General features: G+C 37.2%; 1 long non-coding RNA gene across 2 annotated transcripts; it reads left to right on the plus strand.

Annotated features, from left to right (window-relative positions):
• Positions 1-14,605: 14,605 nt before the first annotated feature.
• LOC110902561 lies at positions 14,606-21,027 on the plus strand. 2 transcript variants are annotated; one of them, XR_004863116.1, is made up of 11 exons: positions 14,606-14,805; positions 14,930-15,021; positions 15,124-15,340; positions 15,820-15,877; positions 16,006-16,074; positions 16,203-16,273; positions 18,945-19,042; positions 19,445-19,645; positions 19,754-19,845; positions 20,297-20,376; positions 20,607-21,027. It is a non-coding gene; the product is annotated as an uncharacterized LOC110902561 (long non-coding RNA). The 2 variants fall into 2 exon arrangements; XR_004863117.1 differs by having other exon boundaries at positions 19,448-19,645.
• Positions 21,028-26,370: the final 5,343 nt, after the last annotated feature.

Genomic DNA, 26,370 nt, shown 5'->3' on the forward strand with positions numbered 1-26,370 from the left:
TTTTGTAGACTTGGTTCATATGTAACACCTGCGCAACTGTTGTGCGTTCCAGGTGCGGGGGACTAGGGTCCCATCGATCCTTTTTAGGGTATATGCCCCCTTGCCTAAGACCTCGTTAATGACGTATGGTCCTTCCCACCTTGGCGCTAATTTGCCGGGCTTTTCGGCGTTTGAAGCCTCGTTGTCGCGTAAGACAAAATCGCCAGGGACAAAGGTGCAAACACGCACGCGCCCATTGTAATATTTTTCGAGCTTGGATTTGTACCTTGCTTCTGTTATGGCAGCGTTCTCGCGCCTCTCTTCCAGAAGATCCAAATCCATTCTTCGCTCTTGTTCATTGTTCTGTTTTTCCATGGCTAACATGCGCGGTGATGGTAAACCTATCTCAGCTGGAATGACCGCCTCAGACCCATAGACTAGACTGAACGGAGTTTCTCCGGTGCTAGTTTTTGGCATTGTTCGATGCGCCCAGAGGATGCTGGGAAGTTCGTCAACTCACCTTCTGCGCGCTGTCCCAAGTCGCGCTTTTATGCCGTCAACGATTTGTTTGTTTACGCTTTCTACCTGACCGTTCGCTTGAGGATGCGCAACGGAGGCAAAGTTGTGCTCGATCTTCATTTCTTTGAACCATTTTTGAAGATCTTCTGCGGCGAAGTTTGTACCATTATCGGAAATAATGCGCAATGGTAACCCGAATCTGCAAATGATATGTTCCCATATAAATTTGCGGATTACCATTGCTGTTGTTGAGGCCAAAGCTTTAGCTTTCACCTATTTTGTGAAGTAGTCGACCGCGACGATGATGAATTTTACTGCACCCGGCGCGTCAGGAAATGGGCCAACAAGATCGATGCCCCACTGTTGGAATGGCCAGGCGGAAGTAACGGGAATTAACGGATTTTTGGGTCGAAGTGTCTTTGGTGCGTGGCGTTGACATGCCTCGCATCTTCTTAATAGATCAACTGCGTCCATGTGCATTCCTGGCCAGTAGTATCCGGCGCTCATTATTTTTGCCACGACCATGCGCGGTCCTACGTGTATCCCGCATAATCCCTCGTGGATTTCTCTGACTAGGTATTGGGCGTCTGTTTTATCAACACAGCGTAGTAATGGGCCCATGAATGACTTTCGATAAAGGACGCCATCCGCCATCTCGTAATTTATTGCTTTGTGTTGTATTTTTCGAGCTTCTGCCTTTCCTTCCGGAAGTTTTCCGTGTTGAAGGTACAAGATGATTGGAGACATCCAGGATGGATCTCCCATTTCTATGACGCTTACTTGCTTGAGATGAATAGAAGGGTTGGATAATACCTCTATGCGTACCTCCTTTGCTAAGTGCTTAAAGCTGGTAGCAGCTAACTTGCTTAGTGCGTCAGCGTGCTTGTTCTCGCTTCTGTTTATGTGATTAACTTTAAATGTTTGAAATTGGCTGATTAACATCCGCGCTTGTTCAAGGTACAACGCCATAGCTTCTCCTTTCGCATCATAACGACCATTAACTTGTTCAGCTACTAGCTTTGAGTCAACGTTGGCTTCAAGGTTTCTTGCCCCCATTTTGAGTGCTAGACGGAGACCTGCTAAAAATGCTTCGTATTCTGCTTCATTGTTGGTACTTTGGAAATCTAAGCGTATTGCATATGTACGTTCGTGATTATCCGGACTGATTAATGGGAGGCCTGCTCCTGCTCCATCATCGTTGGAAGCACCATCTGTGTGTAAGGTCCAGACTCTGTCGTCGAAAACAGGTGTTGGGTTCTGGATTGCCTCACATTCTTGTATTTTATCGACGGGAACTTCAGTGGCGAAGTCTGCTAGAACTTGCCCTTTGATTGCTGGTCTTGGTCTGTAAAAAATGTTGTAGCCTCCCAGCTCAATGGCCCATTTAGCTAATCTTCCCGCCACATCAGGTTTTGACAAGATTTGGCCTAAATGATAATTTGTGAGGACTGTGATGACATGGCCTGAGAAGTACCTGCGCAAGCGTCTGGATGCGTGTACTAGTGCTAGAACAAATTTTTCTATCATTGAGTAACGAGTTTCGGGGCCAGTGAGCATTTTGCTGATATAGTAGATTGGAGTCTGGATATTTTCCCGTTCTTCCATTAATACTGCGCCTACTGCTACTTCCGCGGCCGACAGATATAAGATTAATGGTTCTTTTTCTTTTGGCGCGGTCAGTGTTGGCAATTGAATTAAACATTCTTTTATTTGTTTGAATGCTGCTTCTGCTTCAGGCGTCCATTGAAAAGGAGTTTCTTTCCACAGTTTCGCAGCGTGCTGATAAATGGATAAGATTTTGCCGCATGATTAGCCAAGAATCTATTCAGAGCTGCTAATCTTCCGGCGAGCCTTTGCATTTCTTTGACTGTTGCAGGTGATGGCATTAACTGGATGGCCTGCACTTTTTCTGGATTGACCTTAAAGCCGTCTCTTGTAACTATGAAACCCAAAAATTTTCCTTCTTCCATGCCGAAGGAGCATTTTGTCGGGTTAAGTTTTAAGTTCACGCTACGTAAGGAATCGAACGAGCGTTGGATATTGTTGAGCATTGTCTCTTCTTCATGACTCATGATGACGAGGTCATCCATGTATACTTCGACAGTTTTGCCAATATCCTCGCTAAAGACTGTGTCCATTAGTCGTTGATAAGTTGCGCCTGCGTTGCGCAAGCCAAACGGCATTTTCGTATAGCAGTAGATGCCTTTATCTGTGCGGAACGCGGTTTTGTCTTCGTCTTCTTTTTTCATCTGGACCTGGTGATAACCCTTATAACAGTCGAGAAAGCATTTCCATCTGAATGATGCCAGAGAGTCGACTTTTTTGTCTATCTCTGGGAGTGCATAACAATCCTTGGGGCATGCTTTGTTTAGATCCTTGAAGTCGACACACATTCTCCATCCGCCGCTATGTTTTTGTACCATCACTGGGTTGGCAACCCATGTATGGTATTTTACTTCGCGCAAGATTCCCGCATTGAGTAACTCTGCCACTTGCTCGTCCATTGCTTTTGCTTTTTCTTCACTGAAGCTGCGCCTCCCCTAAGCAACAGGTTCTACTGATGGTTTGATGTTTAGACAATGTTGCGCGATGTCGCGTGGAACTCCAGTCATGTCTGCTGGGCACCAAGCAAATATATATTTGTTGTTAAACAACAACTCTTTCAGTTGTATGCGTGTTGCTGGTGAAATGGCTTGTCCTAGCAGAATGGTCTGCTCTGGGTATTCGTTATTTAGGACCCATTTCTCTGGTTCGTTTGGTGCCGAAGATTTGACTACCTTTGCTGGTGGTTCGTCGTCCACGGACATGACTTCTTTGCTTGAATAGAGAATTGCAACTCCGGTTTCTGTCAGAAATCCACAAGCAGCATGTGGAATGGAAGTGATCATGCTAAATTCTCTTTGTGACCTTCTCCCGAGCAAAACATCATGACGTGATGTTGCTGGCATGACCATGAAATTGACTGTGACTGTTCGTGAATGTTTGCCATCTGATAAAGTCACCGGGAAAGCGATTTGCCCTAATGGGAATACAGCTTCATTACAGAATCCGGTGAGGGGAAAATCGACCGGTTCCAAACGTGCTTTATCTTCTGAATCGAGCTGTTTAAAGCACTGTTCGTATATGATGTCCAACGAGCTACCTGGATCTATGAACATATAGTCCGTTCGGTAATGACCGAAAATACCAGTGATAATCACAGGTCGTTCTTCCTGAGGGCCCCCAGGAACAACAGGGAACACGACTTGCTGTTCTCTCCAATGTTGATCATAGTTTCGTTTATTTGGTCTTCGTGACTGACCTCCTTGAACCATGTGTATTTGTTTCTGATAAATGCTATCTCTGTATTGGCTGGATTGGACGTCCCCCCAACGTGGTGTTGATGGGTCCAATTCTGTAGTGTTAATTTCTTCTCCAGATCTGATGTTTGGGAAATCAGATCTGGCGATTTGCATAACGATTGTGTTTAAAGCAGCTTGGCATCTGTTAACCCAATGTTCTGGGGATCCTTCTATTTGGAAATTGTTTCCGACTTTTGGTCGAGGACCAGGTTGCCGGTGAGATGACGAATTTTCTGCCATGTGTAAAAACAAAAGAATGGAATGAACTTAATCGAAACGAGGTAGAAACTAGAAAAACTGAAAAAATGGTGGGCGCCAATGAAGAAACACTAGATAAATGGTCGGAACCGAGATATCTAGGGGGTTTGATTCCGCATAAAAGGGTTAGCTCTCTCTCGGTTGATTCAGTTGCTGTCGAACTTCTTCTCCGGTGATTCTGCAAAACAGAGCACCGTTAGCCTCGCCAAGGGGAGAAGAGGGTTCTCTCCTTGACCCGACTCCGGTGTGAGAATAAGTATTGGTAATGGAGAAGAGAAAGTATGTCACACCCCCAAAATCCACCTGCGGAGTATCACCGCTTGGGAGCGTGACTGACCAGGATCAAGCCACCAATCATATAGAACATTGTACAAAGTAAAAGTAATTGCAATATAAACCAAACCAAATCCATATGAAAGGTGTTTCCAAAACATAAGTAAGTTATCATTGTTTAGCGGAAGCGTATAATCAAAACCCAACATAATTACGTACGAAATGTCATAAGTGTTTAGTAAGATAATCACGATCCAAGCCCACAACGACCAGCTCCTCCCTGTGCAAGCTCCATGTATCTAACGACCTGCAAGGCATGTAACAGAGGATCAACAACTAGTTGAGCGAGTTCACAGAAAGTAAATGCGTAATAGTAAGTTTGTTTGAAACAGGTGGCTCTACTGGGCCGTTAGTACGTTCTATTGGTGGGGGCTTCCCATGTTGTATAACCACTAGACTACTCGTAACCATATGTGTTCTTCACAATCCGAGAACAGTAGTAAGTATAAGTTCACGTAGGTCTTACGTGAGTATCCTTCACATCCGAGGATAGTAATATGTATAGGTATCCTTCACAACCGAGGATAGTAATATGTATGAGTATCCTTCACAACCGAGGATAGTAATATGTATAAGTATCCTTCACAACCGAGGATAGTAGTAAGTATATGTGTGCGTAGAATACACGTATGTGTCCTGCACAACCGAGGACGATGGTATGGTAGTCTAGTAATAGTGTAAGTACAGTTCTATTCAATCTCAATCCCTCAATCCCAATTCCCGTGCCCTGGGAATCCCATGCCTTAGTAAGGGTGTGAACTCACCTTGGTTTGCTCGGTATGTTATAGTATGTTCGCAAGTAATCAGTCAAGTCCTATATTTATACACGTATGTTCAATTAGTACAGAATTGTAGGTTTCGCATGCACTCAATATCACAGGGTGTGGTTAACAGTTACATCATGCAACGTATAAACAATTAGTCATTCCATTCAAAGTTCCAATCACCTGTAAGTCCCTTACTAAGTTGTCATACTTAACAGAGGTCATCATGCCATAAGTGTTACATATTGAACAGGGTTACACACAATAACTGAATTAATAGAATTAACGGGGTTATTTGACAAACATAATTAATCAACTCAACTTAACTGAGTTAGTGACTAGCAATGTCATCTACTTCACAAGGTTAACAAAGTAAATATCTTAACTAGATTCGGGCCATGCTCCTTATATTAAACTAGGACCAATGCATATATATATATTAAAACTCGGACCAATGTTCCTTATGGTAAAGCTTGGACTTCATATAACAACTCATGCAAAGGTCGGACATGTATGAGCACCAAAAAGGGTCGGACATCACCCACCTATAAAACTCGGATAGGTGAAAAATGTAAAAGTTGGGACAACCCTTAACCATTACAACGTTCGGAGCTACGCCATTCAAAAAAAAAAAGAAGTCAGATGATATATGAAACAGACACCATGTACACCCTCACAAAACTCGGACCCACCTCTCATTTGATTTAAAATTCGGACCACAACCTAAATGCCCTAGTGGCCGGCACCTATCTCCCACCGCCAAACATCATTGGACCGCAAACCATTCCCCACCGTTTGACCCTTTTCCCTAATTCACTTACATGCACCGAATATGCAACCAAGCATGTCAAGTTGTTTATTTTTTTATTTTTTTTTTATTTGAACCATAAGTGCATGACTTATCCACCTCCCTTTTATCACTTTCCATGGCCGACCAAGAATAATCACCTCAATAGGTGATTGGACCAAACAAGCATACTTATATCACTCATACAAACAATCATCATCTCATTAACAGTCAACGGCACATGGCCCTATTTATTTTAATTATCACAGCCGCCAACTTCAACATCATATGTAATGACTTTTGATATGATATATTATGTAAGGTACTACTATTATTTGATTGGACCATCATTACCATGATAGCCGACAAATTGATAACCACCACTTGAGCTCATTGGACCAAAAACTACTATCATATTAGAAATCGATGATGTGCAGATTATGAACTTTTGTGGATAACTTTGATTTACATTAACCTATGTATAACAATATTATGTCATCCATACACCTCATCAATCACACTTACACATAACAACCTATATTACTCAATAATTAAGAACAAGCAATCAATACATTCACCCCTAGTCAAGCACATCGATTACTGAAAATCAAATAAAAAGGTCGTATACTAACCGAATTGGAACGAAGGAGAGGGGGGTATGCTAGCACGATGGAGATGCTACTTCGAGGAAGAGCTTGCCAAAGAAGCTGTCGTCGTGAGTCTTGAAAGCAACTAGGGTTTGCATTCGTTTGAAAAGAGACGTTGGCCCCTCTATATGCATTCACGCATACACAAGAGGAGATGGGCTGGGCTAGGGGCTCGGTTGGGCTTGGTTTGGGGCTTAAGGGAACTGGGTCGAGAATAAATAAACTTAGAAGGAGGGGTGCTCGGCCCTTAACCCAAGTGTGTTGTGCATTGGGCTCGTATGAACACTAAACTCATGCACATTAACTTGTATATATAAATATATTTATATTCACCGAGAATCAGATCCAATAGCTTAACATATGATCATGCATTATGCGTTCATATACATATTCCAACAATCATATTACGTTTCGTTATAACATAACGCGTACAATTTCAAGTCCAACGAGTCAAACAACTAGACAGTCAAAGTCAACGTGCAATTAATGCGAAAATAAAATCTTGGAAACTCGAGTTGTCACAAAGTATTTGAGAGGTAAATGTGATCTGAGTTTATACCTGAACAGTTCTCGTATTTATAACCGGGAGTTTGGGAGGGAAAACCTGTTATTGAAAAGATGATGGAAGATGCTAACGCCGTGGCGGTTATATTTCCTTCCGTTAAGTTCTTTAATCCCACGTTAAGTTGCCTCGATCCGATGTGATTGCACACGGATCGTGGTTTGATCTACGGCTGGGGGATTGCCACGTGGAAAGTGATTAAGTGGAGATCATTCTCCAATTGCATGCTTTTGTTGTGATTTCAAGGGTGCTTGTGATAATGACACGTGTCCAGACGGTTATAACCGTCTGGGTGGTGCACGATCATATTCTTTCTAGAAGATTACTGCTGTAATCTAGTGTGACACCTTACTGTGTGTAGACAACTGAATAAATCCCAAGTCTGGGTAAAATGATATCCAAGTTTGGATATTTGGGCGGAAGTATTGATCTCAGGGTTTTAATGGAAGAAGGCGCAAGGATTTTATGCTTTCCTTTGAGCGCGCGACTATAATTTGATGATTACTTTCTCCCTTTTGTAAGACCAATGCGCGGCCGCGCAAGGTTAAAAGGTTGAAAGGCCAGTTTGTGGTATGGTCTCAAATCCTTTTTATGAGGTTTTTGGGACCTTACCCCTTCAGAGGCCAGAGAGAGTGAAGACGCTATTGAGAGACAGACGACGTTGGGAGTGGGGGTCGGCCTATGATGCTACTTGTGGATGTCGGAATAGGTAATGGTGGTGTGGTTGGGGGTTTCACAACAACCGATAACCGAGTTGGAGGATAGTGTTGGGGGTTAATTTGACGGCGGTGAAGATGTGTGGAATTAGATGTTTGGGCGGGCAAATCTGGTAGTAGAGGGGCTGCTGGTGGGTAGGGGCAGCGACAATGAATCCTCAGTTATGGTGTCGTTACTGACCAAAAGAGAGGAACCTTCTTTCAATCCTTTCATAGATCAGGTACATATTTCTATTCCTTCTTACGGTTTACATAATTTAGGGCTCTTGGGTATGGTGTTGTGTTAGGCCCTAAAGTGTGAGACTGACGCATCAAATTAGCACAACGGGCTATGGTTACGAACTGGGTCGTACCGGGTTAGTTAGTATTAGGTTTTGGACCTTTACAGGTCACTTGGGCCAAGCTTTAGGCCATGTGGGCCAAGCAGGCCCAAGGGAAGCCCATGTAGGGACTTGGGCTTAGGTATGTATATAAACAAGTTTCTAACTTGTTTTAGGGTTGGAACTTCATAGTTACAGATTTCCTAGAGAGAGAGCTAGAGGTTTCGAGTTGGTGGTAATCATTTGTACCAGACGGTTTTGCTTATTCAAGTAATAGAATCGTGTGCAAGTGGTTAAAAGTGATTCGGTTTGTTCTTCGTTTCATATTTTCGGTTCGTTCTTCATATTTCTCGATTTGTTCTTGAATTACATCAAGTTTGGATTCCGCACAAACTTGGTGTTGTTTGATATCATTGAAAGATCCGGTTAAACGGGACTTACAAGTGGTATCAGAGCTTTTAGAACCTATTTCTAGGCTCGGTGTGATATCAAGGATTCAAGATTTCGTTATTTTTGGGTTGGTGTTCATCGCGTTCTTCGTAGTGTTCATCGAATTTTCTTGAAAATTCCACATATTTTGGTGTTTCAATTGTTGAAAAAGTTGTTAAAAGATTAAACATAATCTTTTATTTTTTAAAAAAAAATAATAAAAAAAAATATAAACAAACTGATTTGGAAATTTTGTTTAATTTTGATAAGATTTTTAAAAATCTTTGATTAATTTCAATTGTTTTCGGAAAAGTTTGTTTGTAAAAGATATTTTGGTTGACCGGTTTTGTTTCAAAATAACATTCAGTTTGCGAGTTTCTATATTATCTGATTTCCAGTTATCATATTCAGTCGCAACCACAAGTTCTGTCATCATCTGGGAGTCGCAATCAACATTTCCACTCGCAACCTCCAATTTCGACAAATCCTGTTTTCAGTCGCAACCACAAGATCAGTCGCATCCTCCGACTCGTAACCAGCAACCACCTACACGGTTACGAGTCATTTCCATCCGGTCGCAACCTTCAACCATCGTTTCATCGTGTCTGACTCGCAACCGCAGTTCCGAGTCGCAACCGAGATCTCGACTCTTCACGGCTTCTCGCAACCTCCATTACGACTCGCAACCTCCGATTTCGGTTCATCACGTTTTGTGTCACAACCATCGGACTCGCAACCTCGTTTACGAGTCGCAACTGAGTTATTGAGTCGAAATCATCAAAGATAATCATCATCTCCGGTGAAAACCTGCAACGACCTCCGGCGATTTCGAAACATCATCTTCTCCTTATCATTCATCATCGTTCACCGTTTCGGAACCTGTATCTCACAAAAGTTTCATCGTCAACCTCCGTCTTAGTCATCGACGTACTTCATCACTCTAATTCATTCTCCTGATCAGCTACCGGCGATTTCGACCATCATCTTCTCCTTATCATTTTAATCATTGAGTCATCGTTGTCTAATCATTAGATTTAATAATAATAATAATAATAATAATAATAATAATAATAATAATAATAATAATAATAATAGTTTATATTATAGATTTTAATTAAAAAAAAAGGGGGGTTTGGTTGTTTGTTTGGTGGTGAATTCAGTTTGACAGGTTTTGAGGCACGTTTCAGAAAGCGGGTTCGATTGAGTGCAAAGTGTTTGATTTAGCGAGTACACGGGTTCTCGTTGGTTTGTGTTTTGAGGAGAAGATCAAAAGTGTCAACTACCCTCTGAAATTATGACATTCATCACTAAAGAAGACATACTTTCTGTCTTTTGCACTCCTGAGTGCCGAGGAAGGGTTGAGGCTTATAGGATACAAAACGCTGAGCGAATCGAAGACTACAATGAAATTAAACGGAAAAATTTCACTTTAACGAAAAACGAAAAACTTTTCAAAGAGAAAATCGAAGCTCAGCGTAAGGACATCGTTCAACTCAAGGACGATGTTAGTGTAGCTACGGCCCAACTCATGATAGTCAAAGAAAAATTGTGTGTATCGGGAAAACATACAGACATTCAAATAGAAATGAGCTAATTCCAAGTGACTTTCTTTCCTGGGTTCATGTACAATTTTAGTTCTAAGCAGAAGAACAACCAAGATATCCCCGAATGATTCAACAATATAAAGACCCGAAACCTCAGATGTTGGCTATCAATCAACGCAAGATTTAAGACCATAAAATCATACGCCATTGGTATGTTACCCACATGATACATAGTTCGTTATGTTTATATCACTTAGTATCTTTTATCATGTTGAGCGTCAAGCCTATCGACATATCACAGTAGATCCTAGTCTTTTCAGCTATGGCACCTTACATGTGTTAGTCAAACCCTTTAACACGAACATTTATTTCACTTCCCATATCATGCAATTTTTCTTTTTGGCTTTTTCATTTTTCTAATGTTTTTGTATTTTAATATTTCTAATGTTTTAGTATTTTTCTCATTTTCTCCCCCTAAACTCTATATATTAGTATTTGTTTGGGTGTTCATTGTTAAGAAATCAAAACATGATAAAACAGATTATATGCAGACCTAGACACAGTCAGGATATCTTAAAGGATGACATCAGTATACTCACCTGTTACGATGAATCGTTGTGCTTACCTTGATCGCGGGGGTATGCCTTGGAATGGGACACACGGGTATAATAGTATAAAATGATGCCTTGGAATGCCTTGGAAAGGGTAGTTGACACTTTAGTGATGAATGTCATAATGTCATATATAGAGTTTAGGGGGAGAAAATGAGAAAAATACTAAAACATTAGAAATATTAAAATACAAAAACATTAGAAAATGTTTCTGGAAAGAGAATTAAAACAGAAACTAAATCGTCTTCTCAAAATGATTCTGAGAAAATTATAAAAGACGAAAAACATCATATGTCTGAATCTCATGCTTCTACTAGTTCTGATCAACAGGTACAGAAAGAATCAGAAAAGGCATATGGAACACAAGCAAAGCAACCTAAGCAAGCTCAGTCACCTAGACCTATCAGATCAGCAACTGTTGCTAGCACTCCGAATCTCCATACATTGAAGCGACAGACTTGTTTCAACTGTGGAATTCCTGGACACATTGCTATAAATTGTGTTCATTGTCCAAATGTGCAACGAAATGCCAACACTTACTCGTGTGCTGGTGTTTGTGAGCCGGTTCACAACAAGCGGAATGAGCCAAAACGGGCAGATCAAAATCAGGGATATAAGAAGTCTGCTCATCAAGGACAATCACAATCTCGTAAGGCTCGTGACAAGGTGAAGAAAAGCTCCAATCAGGGAGAAAAGACGAAGAATGGTGCTCAGAGCAACAAGACTTTTGCAAACAGCAAATACAAGAACCCAAATTCATCTTCGTCTAAGAGTAATGTGCAGTCAAATCCAAAGCAAAAAGGACCGACTTGTACTTCAGGACCTGCTAGAGTAAATCAAGCTACTCTAAATGTCTTTCTGATGAAAGGACAAACTTGCTACAACTGTGGCATTGCGGGTCATATTGCTAGAAACTGCACAAGGCGTCCCTACGTAGCCTACTATATGCAAAATCGGAGGGTTACACCAAAGGATAACTACCATTCTAAGCCGATGAAGGTATCTTCACCTAAGGCAATGAAGAATGTGAATCCCAAGGTTAAACCTTCTGATGGGGATTGGAACGCTGCTAAAAACAAACGCAAAGCTGTTCAGGAACAAAAATCTGTTTTCAAAACTAACAAACCTGAACCAGTTGCTCAACCGAAGGCAACAAACACGTTTGTTAAACCGAAACAAATTTGGAAACCCAAATCTAAAGCAACAACGTCTCCAATCCTTGAAACGAAAGGGGACTTGTGTTTAAAAGAAGTGTCTTATTTTGATGCTTCAGGTAAACCCAGGACCACGATGGCTTGGGTACCCATGTCTTACTAATCTCCTTACTTGTCAGGAACAACCAAGGAGGAGCTGTTGACAATCTCTGGAATGTTGATAGCGGTTGTTCCAGAAATAAAACGGGTAACATTTCACTGTTGCAAAAAGTTCAAATTTTTTTACAGATGATATGTTTCCTTTGGAGGAGATAAAAGAAGTAAGAAATGATCAGCAAAAGGTACCGTTTAAATTCAGTACTTTGATTTGAATTTGATTAGTCTTCAATCTGATGACAGAACGGTTAAGCAAAAATATTTTTCTCTTTTTCTTAGTTTATAATCTTGTATATAAAGTGTCCTTTCTCTTGTAAAGGGTAAATTTGCGCAAAAAATCCAAGATTTATGCACAAATTTAGGGGGGGAGAGAGACATATATAGAGTTTAGGGGGAGAAAATGAGAAAAATACTAAAACATTAGAAATATTAAAATACAAAAACATTAGAAAAATGAAAAAGCCAAAAAGAAAAATTGCATGATATGGGAAGTGAAATAAATGTTCGTGTTAAAGGGTTTGACTAACACATGTAAGGTGCCATAGCTGAAAAGACTAGGATCTACTGTGATATGTCGATAGGCTTGACGCTCAACATGATAAAAGATACTAAGTGATATAAACATAACGAACTATGTATCATGTGGGTAACATACCAATGGCGTATGATTTTATGGTCTTAAATCTTGCGTTGATTGATAGCCAACATCTGAGGTTTCGGGTCTTTATATTGTTGAATCATTCGGGGATATCTTGGTTGTTCTTCTGCTTAGAACTAAAATTGTACATGAACCCAGGAAAGAAAGTCACTTGGAATTAGCTCATTTCTATTTGAATGTCTGTATGTTTTCCCGATACACACAATTTTGATCTGATTCTGAAATCTTCTCTGAAAAAAGTCGTGTACCTCCTCTGCTGCATCCAGATATATGCTGACCTGGAGGTGCTAGGCAACGACAGCTTCTGCTGCATCCAGATACATGCTGACCTAGCTGTACGTTGTCGCGCTGTAGATCTAAACACCCGAAAGAGGCCCTCTAGTGCCCAAAAGAAACCCCAATAAACCTATATCAAATTGAGAAAAACTCATTTGATCTGTATATTATACCATCTCTGCAAAAGATCTATTCTGTTCTCTTCTCAACCTACTCCCAGTTAAGATTTCAGAAATCTGGATTGGACTTGTGAAATATGTGGTAGGGAAGATACTTGCATGATAGAGTGTGCTGTTTACATTTCCGGGATTTGATTAGTATTTGTTTGGGTGTTCATTGTTAAGAAATCAAAACATGATAAAACAGATTATATGCAGACCTAGACACAGTCAGGATATCTTAAAGGATGACATCAGTATACTCACCTGTTACGATGAATCGTTGTGCTTACCTTGATCGCGGGGGTATGCCTTGGAATGGGACACACGGGTATAATAGTATAAAATTACCTTAAGCATATCACGAAGTTGAAAATTGAAAGTTGAGCGTTAAAGTTTAAGTGGACAAACATATTGACAATCGCATAGACCAGTTTGATTAGGCTCGTGCTGAAAAGTGTTCCTTAGTCTGCCTTAGAACGAATTTTGATCCCATTGCAATTGTAATTGTATATTATGGTAGTTGTTTATATTTTGAGTTTTTATTTTTTTGTTGTTCTTTAAAAAAAAATGAAAAAAAATAAATAAAAAAAATAGAAAAATTCAAAATTCCAAAAATAGTGTGTTTATTTGTTTCTCTTAAAAATTAAAAAATGTAACCGTTCTTGAAGATTTGACTGATCACCAAAAGTTAAAAGAATTTAAATTGTGAAATTTCATGTACCTAGTGTTCATGTGGTACTCTCCCTGTTGCATAAGAAATGTTTGCTTATGAGTTTGTGAGCATGTGCAGAACTTGATTTCAATCAAGAACAGGGGTTGATGAAGATTGAGATGCTGTTTGTTGCTGAAGAAGCCCAAAGCATCACAACAACAAGATGTACCTGAGTCAGAAGAACCGGATACGAAACGCCGTCTGACAATGAAAGTGCATTTGAAGAAGTACCGTGAACCTGCTTGAAAGACAAAGACTGAAGAAGAAAAGAGCTGCTGAGAATCCTCCTCTCACATATTCTTTTTGACAAGATTTTCAAGCAAACGCTGATCGTGATCCTGATATGAAGCTAACCACAGAATCTGAAGAAAGAGACCCAGTGCTGAGAGTTCAGAAGTCAAGAACTTCCACAACATCTGCAGCATCGCGACAACCATAGATTTCGTTGAAGACGTTGCTGAATTCAAGTCATGAAGACAATTTGATGGCATCAGTCTAGGGGGAGATTGTTAGGCCCTAAAGTGTGAGACTGACGCATCAAATTAGCACAACGGGCTATGGTTACGAACTGGGTCGTACCGGGTTAGTTAGTATTAGGTTTTGGACCTTTACAGGTCACTTGGGCCAAGCTTTAGGCCATGTGGGCCAAGCAGGCCCAAGGGGAGCCCATGTAGGGACTTGGGCTTAGGTATGTATATAAACAAGTTTCTAACTTGTTTTAGGGTTGGAACTTCATAGTTACAGATTTCCTAGAGAGAGAGCTAGAGGTTTCGAGTTGGTGGTGATCATTTGTACCAGACGGTTTTGCTTATTCAAGTAATAGAATCGTGTGCAAGTGGTTAAAAGTGATTCGGTTTGTTCTTCGTTTCATATTTTCGGTTCGTTCTTCATATTTCTCGATTTGTTCTTGAATTACATCAAGTTTGGATTCCGCACAAACTTGGTGTTGTTTGATATCATTGAAAGATCCGGTTAAACGGGACTTACATGTTGATTTTGTAGGTTACGAAATTTAGGGCTTTTGGGTTTTCGATGGTGTAGTCTAAACACAAATGTGTATCCAAAAAATTAATGTCATCTAGGTGGTTTCAAAGGTTGATTTGTTGCTGTATTTCTTGCAAAAGTTTTGATCTTGATAATGGGTTTGGTGTTGACTTTGTGGTTTTAAAATTAGAGTTTTGGTGTTTGGATGGCAGAGGGTCCAGCTAGTCCAGATGGCGGTGGGAGTGACGACAATGGGGAGGACCTGACCCCGAGGTCGTCCAATGTTCGAGAACAGGATCAGTTTTTACCGAGTGCAAATATCAGTCCGATTATGAACAAAAGGTTACCAAGTAATGGCAAAATGTCAAAGGATGCAAAGGAGACAGTTTAGGAGTGTGTTTTTGAGTTTATCAGCTTCATTGTTAGTGAGTAAGTATTTCGTTGTCAACACTTATTTTCATACACTATTTGTGAACTCATTGAACGGTTTAAGTGATCTGATAAACAAAGTTGTGTGTTTTCATAGACTATTTTAGTGTGTGTATATGTGTGTGTGTGGTTTTATGATTATTTAGGATGGAAATAAAGAAACTTGTGTAAAAAAACTTTGTGACAAACCATCTATTGAAGCACTCTGTTTTAAACCGTTACATATTATGAAAACGCATATTTAAACACCCATTTAAACATAAAAGGATTAAGCTTTTTGATAAGAATAGAGGGCAATAGTCAATTTCATGTTAAATCATTGAACGGTTGAAGTGTTCTGATATACAAACTTTTCATTCCAGCAACTACATGTTAACTCTTAACATTTATTTCATGTTAATTCGTTAAATGATTTGAAGAGTGTGATATATTTATATGCTTTGTCTTATATGTTTCAAGAGATTAATGGATTCTTTTAGGTTTGAACCTCTTATATGTGCTCATGCCGGTGATGCTTCGAAGGCCATCCCTAACTCAGTATGTGTACCGTGTGTCTATATATTATATTAAAGAGTAAATTACAAGTTTTGTCCTTTATGTTAACACTCTTTTGCTTTGGCGCAAAAGTTGACAACTTTAGTACTTAACGTATCAAAATCTTGCAGGTTCTATCCTTTAGGCGAAACTCACTTAGAAATTTCAGTTAAGTCTTTTCATGTGCACCACACACAATGGTAAAACTGTCTTTTTCCCACCCCTTACTATTTCCCCTTTAAACACTAATTTCTTTAGTATGTATGAAATTATTAGTTATATGAGTGTCTAAAATCATAGGTTACATTTCATGGTTGTTTAATTTCAGTGATATGAAGAACTTGACTGGTGAGGCATGTTGCAGAGTTTGCCAGGAGAACTTCATACCTACCGTCGCAGGTATTAATTCTGTGTTTTCTATTTGGAGGGAATTACATATATCCCCTTATTTTAAAACCTAGTTACATATATATCCAATTCAAAATTTAAATTACGCATTTCCCCTTCTTCTATAATATTTCCTTATATGACAAAAATACCCTTTTTATAACTTAAAAGAACACTCCAGCTCTCTCTCTCCCTCTCCCTCATTGTTATAACTGCATACTACGAATAAAAGTGATTCATCTTTCCTTTTTTTTCTCTTGCATCAAAGCATTGAACATGTGGACCAGATCCTTCAATTTCCCTTTATTAATTTCATTTTTTTAACGATTTCCATAGATTTGCTTTCTGCATTTCCTCTAGATTTTGGATCTGTCTTTTACACATATTATGGGTATTCTGAAATCAAAGTCAATGCTTTTTGCCACTTGTTTTGGAATTTGGAACGGTCATTGAATCTCCTTTGATTTTCCAGATGTCAATCAGATTGCTTTATTTTGTTGAAAACGATTTGGGAATTGAGTTGCATGACTGATCTTAGTTCGTGTTGTCGTTTTGGCTATTGACTTTTTTATTGGGTTGAGATCTGGTCCTGGATGACTATATACAATTGATTCGTCTTCTTTACTGGGTAGATTAGTTGATAAATTTCTGATCTTGAAACGTAAATTGTTCATGACATTGTGTTGACGGACCTGATAATTGGGGTTTATAGGTTTCTTAAGATCAAGAGAAGTTGTTTTTAAGTTTTAGTAAAAAGGGCAAAATAGTAAAATTTTAAAATAATTTTATTAAAATAAATTAAAATGGGTATATTTGATATTTTTTTACTTTTTGAGAGGGGATATATGTAACTTAACAAACAATAACGCGATTATTGGAAATCAAAACACGTAACAGTGCTACATATTTGTTGCATATTACATTGACAGATCTATCACTTGTTTTATTTGTGTTTTCGTCCATACTTTCAATTTTAGGTATTATTTTTTTTTTTTTGTTATGAAGGGGGTCCCTATTATATAGGCTGAAAGACAAACTGCTTATAGGAAAATGCAATCGAAACATGTCATGTGTTGTAAACTACCCTGTAGTTAGTGGAGTCATGAGATTAGTGGAGTGATGGGTTGGTTTATCAGTTATCTTTAAGAAAATAACTGCTTGTAGGAAACAGTAATCAAAACACAGCATAGCTTGTAAACTACCCTGTAGTTAGTGAAGTCATGGGGTTAGTGAAGTGATGGGTTGGTTATCGGTTATCTTACATGAAAATAACAATGTGCATTAGTTCATCAAAACCTAAGTGGGTATGAAAACTTAGCCTCTAAACATCGTTCACCAATTTTATTACCTCTAAATAAATAAACAAACTTCCTGTTTGACGCGAATAATTTTGTCCCCAAATATCTTAGAAAGTTTTGCCAACTCCTGTAATCAAGTCATTAGAAATGCCACACAGTTTGAAGCTATAACTACAATAAAACATCATAGAAATGATTCACTTGTAGATAAATATGAATACATCATTCATAAAGCTTGTGATATTAGCCAAGAATAAAGTAAGATCAACTTTAAGATGCTCACAAGCCCAATAATATACCTACCTGTTGAATTTTACTGAACTTTTCTCTTACACACGGAATTAAAAAGACAAGAAGGAAAAAATGTTATGATTCAAGAACAATTTGTTTTTCTTTTAAAAAAGTATGAAAATCATATAAAAAGAACAACTCTTTGTATACAAACACGTTTCTCATCATTTCCTTCCATGAAATATCATTAATGTTCTCCACACCCACTTCGAAGCTTCTGATTTTTGAAACGAAGCCCACAAAGCAACCAGGTGCTCATCGATTAGCCTGCATATAATATCCCTTTGATTTTTGAAAATCCAAATTATATCCTCAACATCATATAAAAGATTGAGTCCTTACTAATTTTTAACAATGTTAGAGTATCAGCCAATGAAACTGTAAATGTTTTAAACATCAAAACAAAGTCATTTTATTTAATACGATAAAACATACAGCCACATGGTCCAGCGTAGCAAGTAGTTAAACTGGCAAAAAAAAAAAGTGCAACCCATAATTTCTAACACCCCTTAAAAACATTTCCGTTTCTACCCAGCCATATCCTCCAAATTATCATTAAGAAGACTATGTGCATGACTTCCTTTTGTTCGTCGAACCTTCCACTGACTTGCATAAATCCAACATTTGACTCAATGACACAAGCATGCTTAGTTCTTTTTATCATAGGCGTAGCATCCTCTTCTTGATCTTCGGTTTCACTATCAATTTGTATCACCTCATCCCACTTCCAATTCTTTAATGCATTTGTCCTTTTGTTGATTCTTTTAAACTTGCAAACCTAAAAAAAACATTTAAGTCATGAGAATAATAGTATAATAATAGGTGTAAAAAATTAAATTTAGTAACATGTCTATACTTTTGCCAATTCATAGAAAGGTTTACACATGATTGGTTGCTGGGTATCCACAATACTGTACGGAATGTCATTGTGAGAACCATACAATGCCTCAAACCCCACGTCATCAATTTCCTGTCTTTTACACAATAATATATGAGAACATGAGAAATGATAACAATAAAATGATACGTATAAAAAAGCTATAATTTTAAATTGATTATAAAACTCGTACTTACGTTATCCGATTCGTATGTAGGTTTACACACGATTGGGCGAAGGAAGATATTATCCATGAATGCAACCTGAAAGAAAAAAAAAAGAAACGTGGAGTTGACAAGCAGCCGCAATTAATGGGTACGTATGAAGCTTACTTTAACATCCTTATCATTTGTTGCATCTTGAATGTGCTGCTCCATGTCCACCGACATAATCTTCTCAATTAGATTAAATGACACTTGAGAGAAGGTAAAGAAATAAACACGCAGAATGTACTGTTTTTAGGTCAGGTTTGAATATATATAAACACATATATAACTGCGTATTTACTAAAAAATAGGAAGGTGGAGAACATGCCCATTTTTTTAGGTAACATAAAACTGAATAAAAATTGGATACAAACCATTTATAAGGGAGATTTCAGGGGTAACTTCCAGCTATAAAAAAAAACTGATTTGCTGAAAAATAACTTCCACATTTATCGTGCCTTTTGTTACTTTGAAAAACCCTTCACATTTATCGGTTGCTTTCTACCACCAGCAGGTATATAATGGGGGCAGAAATACATGGAGCAAAACCACCAGGAGAAAGATCATGGGGCAGAAATATATGGAACAAAACCACCAGCCGGAAACTGCCAGTAACTTCTCTAAAACGCCGTTGGAGCGGTTATTTTTGCTAGTTTAACGGACAGGATTTCATCTCAGCAAGATCTAAAGGCCAAGAATGATTTGAGAGTTGGTTAGATAATATATATATATATATAATTATAACAATAAAATCATAGGTATAAAAAAGATATTAAATTGGTTATAAAGGTCCTACTTACCTTATCCGATTCATATGCAGGTTTACACACGATTGGGCGAAGGAAGGAATTGTCCATTGATGCAACCTGAAAGAAAAAAAAGATGGAGTTTACAACCAGCCGCAATAAACAGGTATATATGAAGCTTACTATAACATCTTTATCCATTGTTGCATCTTCAATCTGCTGCTCCATTGATGCATCTTCAATCTGCTGCTCCATTGTTGCATTTTCAATCTGCTGTTCCATGTTCAGCGACATAATCTCCTCAATTATATCTAATTATATCTAATCTAAATGATAATTGATAGAAGGTAAAGAAATAAAGCAGGATGTCCTATTTTACGGTCAGGTTTCAGTATTTATAAACTTTTAAAATAACTGCAAATGAACTAAAATATAGGAAGGTGGAGAACATGGCCTTTTTTTAGGAAAAATAAAAACTGAATAAAAACCATTTATAAAAGAGATTCGGAGGTAACTTCCAGCTAAAAATACATTTGAGATTTGCTGAAAATAACTTCCCCATTTATCGTGGCTTTGTTATTTTGAAAAACCTCCACATTTACATTTATCGGTTGCAGGTATATAATGGGGCAGAAATAATAGAGCAAGATCATGGGTCAGAAATGTATGGAACCAAACCACCACCGGAAACTAACAGGTAACTTCTCTGAACCGCCGCCTGTAGCGGTTATTTATGCTAGTTTAAATGGACAGGATTTAATCTCAGCAAGATCTAAGAGCCAGAAATGATTTGAAAAGCGGTTAGACTTAATGGGTTTAATATATATATATATATAATTAGACTCATTTTAAATATGGATTTATTATTAATTTTGGGAAGAGAAAGATGTTTGACCCATTCTAAAATTAATGTGTGGGTGCTGACAGGTTGAAGCAATCGAACAACAATTGATTCTTCTCTATGCGATCTTTTTCCTTTTCCCGGTAACCATGTCGAGTTTCTTGTCATCTCCACTTATGAAAATTAAGTTTGTTCATGATATTATAGCTTAGTGTTATTTTAGGATAAGACAAGGCTTAAGGATCATTAGGTGCAGGGTTGGATTTCCACAAAAAGGGTTTTTTTTTTTCTAGATTTATGGGTTTACTTTTGAATTGGTGTATAGACATTATAGCCCAGTGGAGTGGTCCCGCTGCTGGCACGATCATGCTCCAGTGGTCCGTCAGTGATCCAAATTTATCATTAAAAATGAAAATTAACTAACGGGGTAACTTTGTAGAATAGTAACCAAGTTTTAAAAGTGTTACAATCAAGTTACTCAACATTCATTCTTCATTAAAATTAAGGGGTTTTTTTTATCCATTTCATAAGTAACCGTGGTGATGTGAATTTTGTTTATTTTTTCTTTTTTAATTTGATGCTAACGTCGAGTGATGACGTGGATTGTAACTTGTTTTTTTTTAATTTTTAATGTAATTAAATGGTTTTTATTTTTAATAAATATAATTTCATATATTAAAATAATTCGACCCTAGCATCTTTTGCTCCATTTTTTTCTTGACATATGGAAAAAAAGACATGGCTCGATTTGAATGTTAAGTTATCTAATTGGGACAAAAAGACACCGGTGACCTAATTAGAACACTTTTAAAACTTGATTACTACTCTGTGAAATTTTCCCTTAACACACTTTATCACTATCTACAACTGACAACCTCCAAGTAAAAAAGAGCCGGAAATTTAAACCTAAGCGATTCGTTTACCATCCAAGGATCCAACCAGAAATTCACATCCGAACCATCCCCCACGATGCCTTTGAAACAGTGCCGAATAGGAGACCCGTTCACGATAGTATTCGAAATCAATTTAGCAATGTTCTTCTACACTCTGCCTAGATAAGCTTTAGATGGGACGCAATCCCAACCAGCTCTACACGAATGAATGGAGCTTTAGATGAATCTTGTCTACTTGATTAGGGAAAGTAAAAACACTAAGGGAATTGTAGCCTAATAGTATTAAGGTGTTGCATCAGTCATTATTAATGGGGTGGTGTTCTGTTAGCAAAGGCAAAACATTTAAACACCTTAGAGAACATAGATCAAAAGTAATTTGCCGTTAAAAAAAGGTGTTGCATTAGCGAGGTTTGAAGTCTTATAAGAGACAAATATAGTAGATATTAGAGGAATTTACGAAAATGACCAAGAATAAAGTTGACTTACCAAAATAGCCAGCTCATGCGTCATTGGAACGGGGCATCACCCCTCTTATGCGTCCTTAATTCTTTAAATGGATGCATGTATGGATGAAGCAGCAAGTACGAAAATGGGATGCATGGGATGAGTCACGGACGCATGAGATGATGGGATGAGTCACGGACGCATGAGATGCCTCAAACGGACGCATGGGATGATGAGATGAGTCACGTACGCATGGGTGCCTCAAATCTTCTATAAGTAAATTTTGTGAGTCACAGATGCATGGGATGAGTCACGGACGCATGGGACGCATGATGTCATTGAGACACGTATCACTTCTACATTGACGGACGCATGAATGAGCTCTGCAGATGCATAAGCTCTCTCGTAATCAGTGATGCCCTGCTCCACCGATGCATGAGGTGACCATTTTGATAAGTCAAACTTTCTTGGCTATTTTCGTAAATTTCTCTAGATATTAGGAGTAAGTGTGGTTTGTTGTTTAGAAAAAAAACGCATGACGTGGTTAATGTTGTGTTATGTTAACTCTAAAAGTGTAAAAAAAAAAAATTAGGCATAAAACTTTTAGACATAATACAAATTTCTTTTACCAAAAGTAAACAATCGACACCCTAACAACATTAGCTTGTTAAAAGTTGTAAAGCTAAAGCCTAAAACCAAACATGCCTCTTTATAATAATCCATAGAAGGTTAGTACTTAGTAACCTTTCTTTTAATACTTTTATATATTTTTTTCTATTCATGTTGAAGTTAATAGTAATATATTTATATTTTGTACTTTGTGTATACAAGTTTAATTGATCATAACGTATAATATTTTTTCATTGATTATGACATTTTTTTTTGAAAGGCTGATGACATGTAAATATGCAAAATCGACTAGATAAAGCCTAGGCGAGACGAAACAAAATAATTACATGATCAATGGTGATTTTTTAGCAACTCGGTCCATCCAATATTCACTTTGCGATTTTTACAAACGAACTATAAAAAGAGATATTACATTACAAACTAAATTGAAAATGGACTCCTTGTTGGATGTGTCAAACATAAAATCACTTCGGAAGCGCCAAAGAACTCACCATCCCGTCATAATTATAGCCTCCAACATCACTTTCTTCACTTTGATCAATCCGATCAAATCTTACCACTCACAAAGAGACTTTGGTTGTTTAGAAACCGAAAAATAAACATCCAACCATCTCACAATAGCATCTCAAGTTCTTGATACCTTTGGCGCTTTCGCTCCTGACGCGGTGCGGTTCCTCAAGCGGGTTCAACAGGTGGTAAGCAGTAACACCGCGCATGTTAAAGGGCAAAATTTTGTGTTTAGCAGCCTAGCAGGGTAGGGTTTGCTATTCAGAAGAGGGTAGCGGCGCAACTTGTTGCTCGTCTACCTGCCATTAGTCTGTAATCGTGTCTGAAAGAACTTATTCAATTATAAAAAAAAAGTGAGGATATCCATACCTTTGTTTCTAAAATTAATATATTGCCAATAAAACTTTAAAAGAATGAGTATGAAAATCAGTCTTGTTTTCAAAACATTGCTAATAAGTCCAAAATAATTAATTAATTAACCAAGCCATGAAAACAAACCAAACTAATGATGCAGACTTGCAGAGGAGGCCGATGGTGGCCCAGAACTTGGTGGGCCAGTAACCATGGGAGTTGGGCCTGATGGGCTTGTCAACCTTTGTGCCAAATCAAAACAGTAGCCCAGGTTTGCAAGGATGAATTAAGCATTATTTGTTCATCTCCAATTAAATTACAAAAAAAAAAAATATTTAGCTTATCTGTTTCTTAGGGCTGACAATAGGTAACCTGCTAAGAAACGATAACAGAAAAGTACACCATGTGATTTTTTACGTTTTTAAAAATAATCAAAATTTGAAAGCTATGATCCATTATTTCTCCTTCTAGGTACATAAAATATACATCTGTCTTATAGAAATGGGATATAAAGTAGTTAAACGAGTTGTATTCATGTTTAAAATTATTGTTGTTCGCGTTATCAATACTTGTTAAACCTGCTAAGACACGATTTACCAGCCCTACTGTTTCTTTAGTTATTTGAATTGTTGGGTTTATCTTTTCTGGGTCTTTATCTCCTAACTGAGACTAAAAATAGGGAAGAACTTCAACGTTGTTTTTTGGTGATTTATTATTGAAGTTTTCAAGTTTCTTTAGATCCACCAAATTTATTTTCTATGGTGATTTATTATTGAAGTTTTCAAGTTTCTTTAGATCCACCAAATTTATTTTTTATACGTGAACAAATATATATATAGTGGTTTAGGACGTAATTAAGACAAAACATATACAGTGACAAAAATGGATATTAATTATTAGGAAGTAGGAACCCATCTTATTTGATCTACCACCTAGAGTTTTCCTCCCAAACGGTAGAGATAGCATTCTCGTTAATAAGGTAGCAATGTCCTCTTCGCTTCTTACTTGTAAGTTAATGATTACCTCTTTACTTAGGGGTTATTTGTTTAGCTTTTAATGGGACTCTTAATAGTTCAGACATCTTACTGGTTCAGCACTTAATGGTCCAGACTGTTTGTTTCGCGAACAGATGTCTGAATGATTCAGACATTTGCCTCTGAATGGTTAAGTATTATACTGAGTCTAAATGGTTAAGACCTTTAATCAGACATTTGCCTCTGAACGGTTAAGCATTATACTGACTCTTAATGGTTTAGACCCCTTACTGGTTTAGCACTTAATGGTTCAGACCACTTAGTGGTTCAACACTTAATCATTCAGAAGTTAGTTTTTTTCCCAAAGTAGTGTACTTATAAAAAATATTTACCTTTTTGGGTACTTTGGAAATTATTTACTAAAATGGGTACTTTCTTTTATGTCTTTCATTTTTATTAACAACTTGTTTATCTCTTTTCTAATCTAGTTAGATAAAGCCTAAATTAATGGTACCTAAATAAACATAGCAATATAGTACTTTTATTTAATAAACTTGTGTTTTTTTAAATTGTTATAATATTTTTTTATCTTACTTTCTTTTGCTTTGATGTTTTTATAATTCTGCTTTTTAATTCACTGATGTAGTGGTTCTTCAATTCACTTATCAAATTTATTTATTTTTAGTTTAATGTACAATTATTTAATCTATACTATAGATAAAAATATACAGAATAAGATTACATTGTCAATGAGTAAATGACTAGATTAGTTTTTTATTCTTAAACTAAAAGCCAAACTACATACTTGAATTTTATTGAATTTTATTAGTACTACAAATTTAAAACTGAGATATATCAACTGAAGAGCACAATTACGTTGAACATAATTTACAAAAACGTAAGATTAAAAATCATAGTAATTACAGTAACGCAACTATAAAAAAACTAATATTATATTACAGAGCCACAAACATTTGTATAATTGTTCAACTAATTGTTGTTCGATTCTCTTATCAAAAGTTATTTATTTTTAGTTTAGTGTATAACTATTTAATCTATCGTATATGCACAATAATAAGGAGAACAAGATTATTGTGTTAATAAATTGAGTTATTGATTAAATTATTTTTATTCTTTAAATAAAATTGAAACTAAATACATGATATTTACATTTAAACTTAGGGTATTTTTTTATTACAAATTTAAAGCTGAGATACACGTTTAAAAAATCGTGAAATTAAAAAAAAAAATAAAAAATTACAAAAATGTAAGTTTTTCAAATAAACTATTATATTTTATTTAGGTACTATTAATTTAGGCTTTATCCAATTAGATTAAGAGAGAGACAAACAATATTTAATAAAAATAAAAGAGATAAAGGAAAGTACCCATTTTGGTAAATATTTTTTAAAATACTCAAAAAGATAAATACTTTTTGTAACTATACTAGTTTAGGAAAAAAACTCTTCAGAAGTTGCAAATCAGCCACTTAGATAGGTAATGATCTTATGATCATTGTATACAAAATTCTCTGTATAATGATAGAGATCACCACCACTTCTCCATTTTTACATACAAAGTGTTAGGCCGACTGATTTACTCTACGACTATTCCTAATTCGAACGAGAAACCCAAAATTCATTTTGAGTTGCATTCAATAATGAATACAAATACTCAAATATGGTTATTATCTAAAGCGAACTACAAATTCGGATTTCAAATTGAATTCGAATCTATGAATTATACACCAAATTGGATTCGTTTATTTATTTTTGTATTTTTATAATTTTGGTGAATTCAAATCAATCTGAATTCAAAGCAAATTCGAACTTTTGAATTCGAATCCCTTAGAACTTTTTGAATTCGAATCAATTCACATTCAAATTCAGTTCAAAAAATGTTAAACCTCAACAAGTAACCGAAATAACGAAAAACCGACCCAACAAATATCCCTAACATACTCGTTAAGCTTGTTCACGAGAGGGGAAGGCGGATTTTTGTCATTTTGAAGCCAACCCCACCGATATTTTGAAATTTTGTTAGTCGATGGT

This window comes from Helianthus annuus, chromosome 7, assembly GCF_002127325.2.
Source record: "Helianthus annuus cultivar XRQ/B chromosome 7, HanXRQr2.0-SUNRISE, whole genome shotgun sequence".
Classification (NCBI taxonomy): Eukaryota; Viridiplantae; Streptophyta; class Magnoliopsida; order Asterales; family Asteraceae; genus Helianthus; species Helianthus annuus.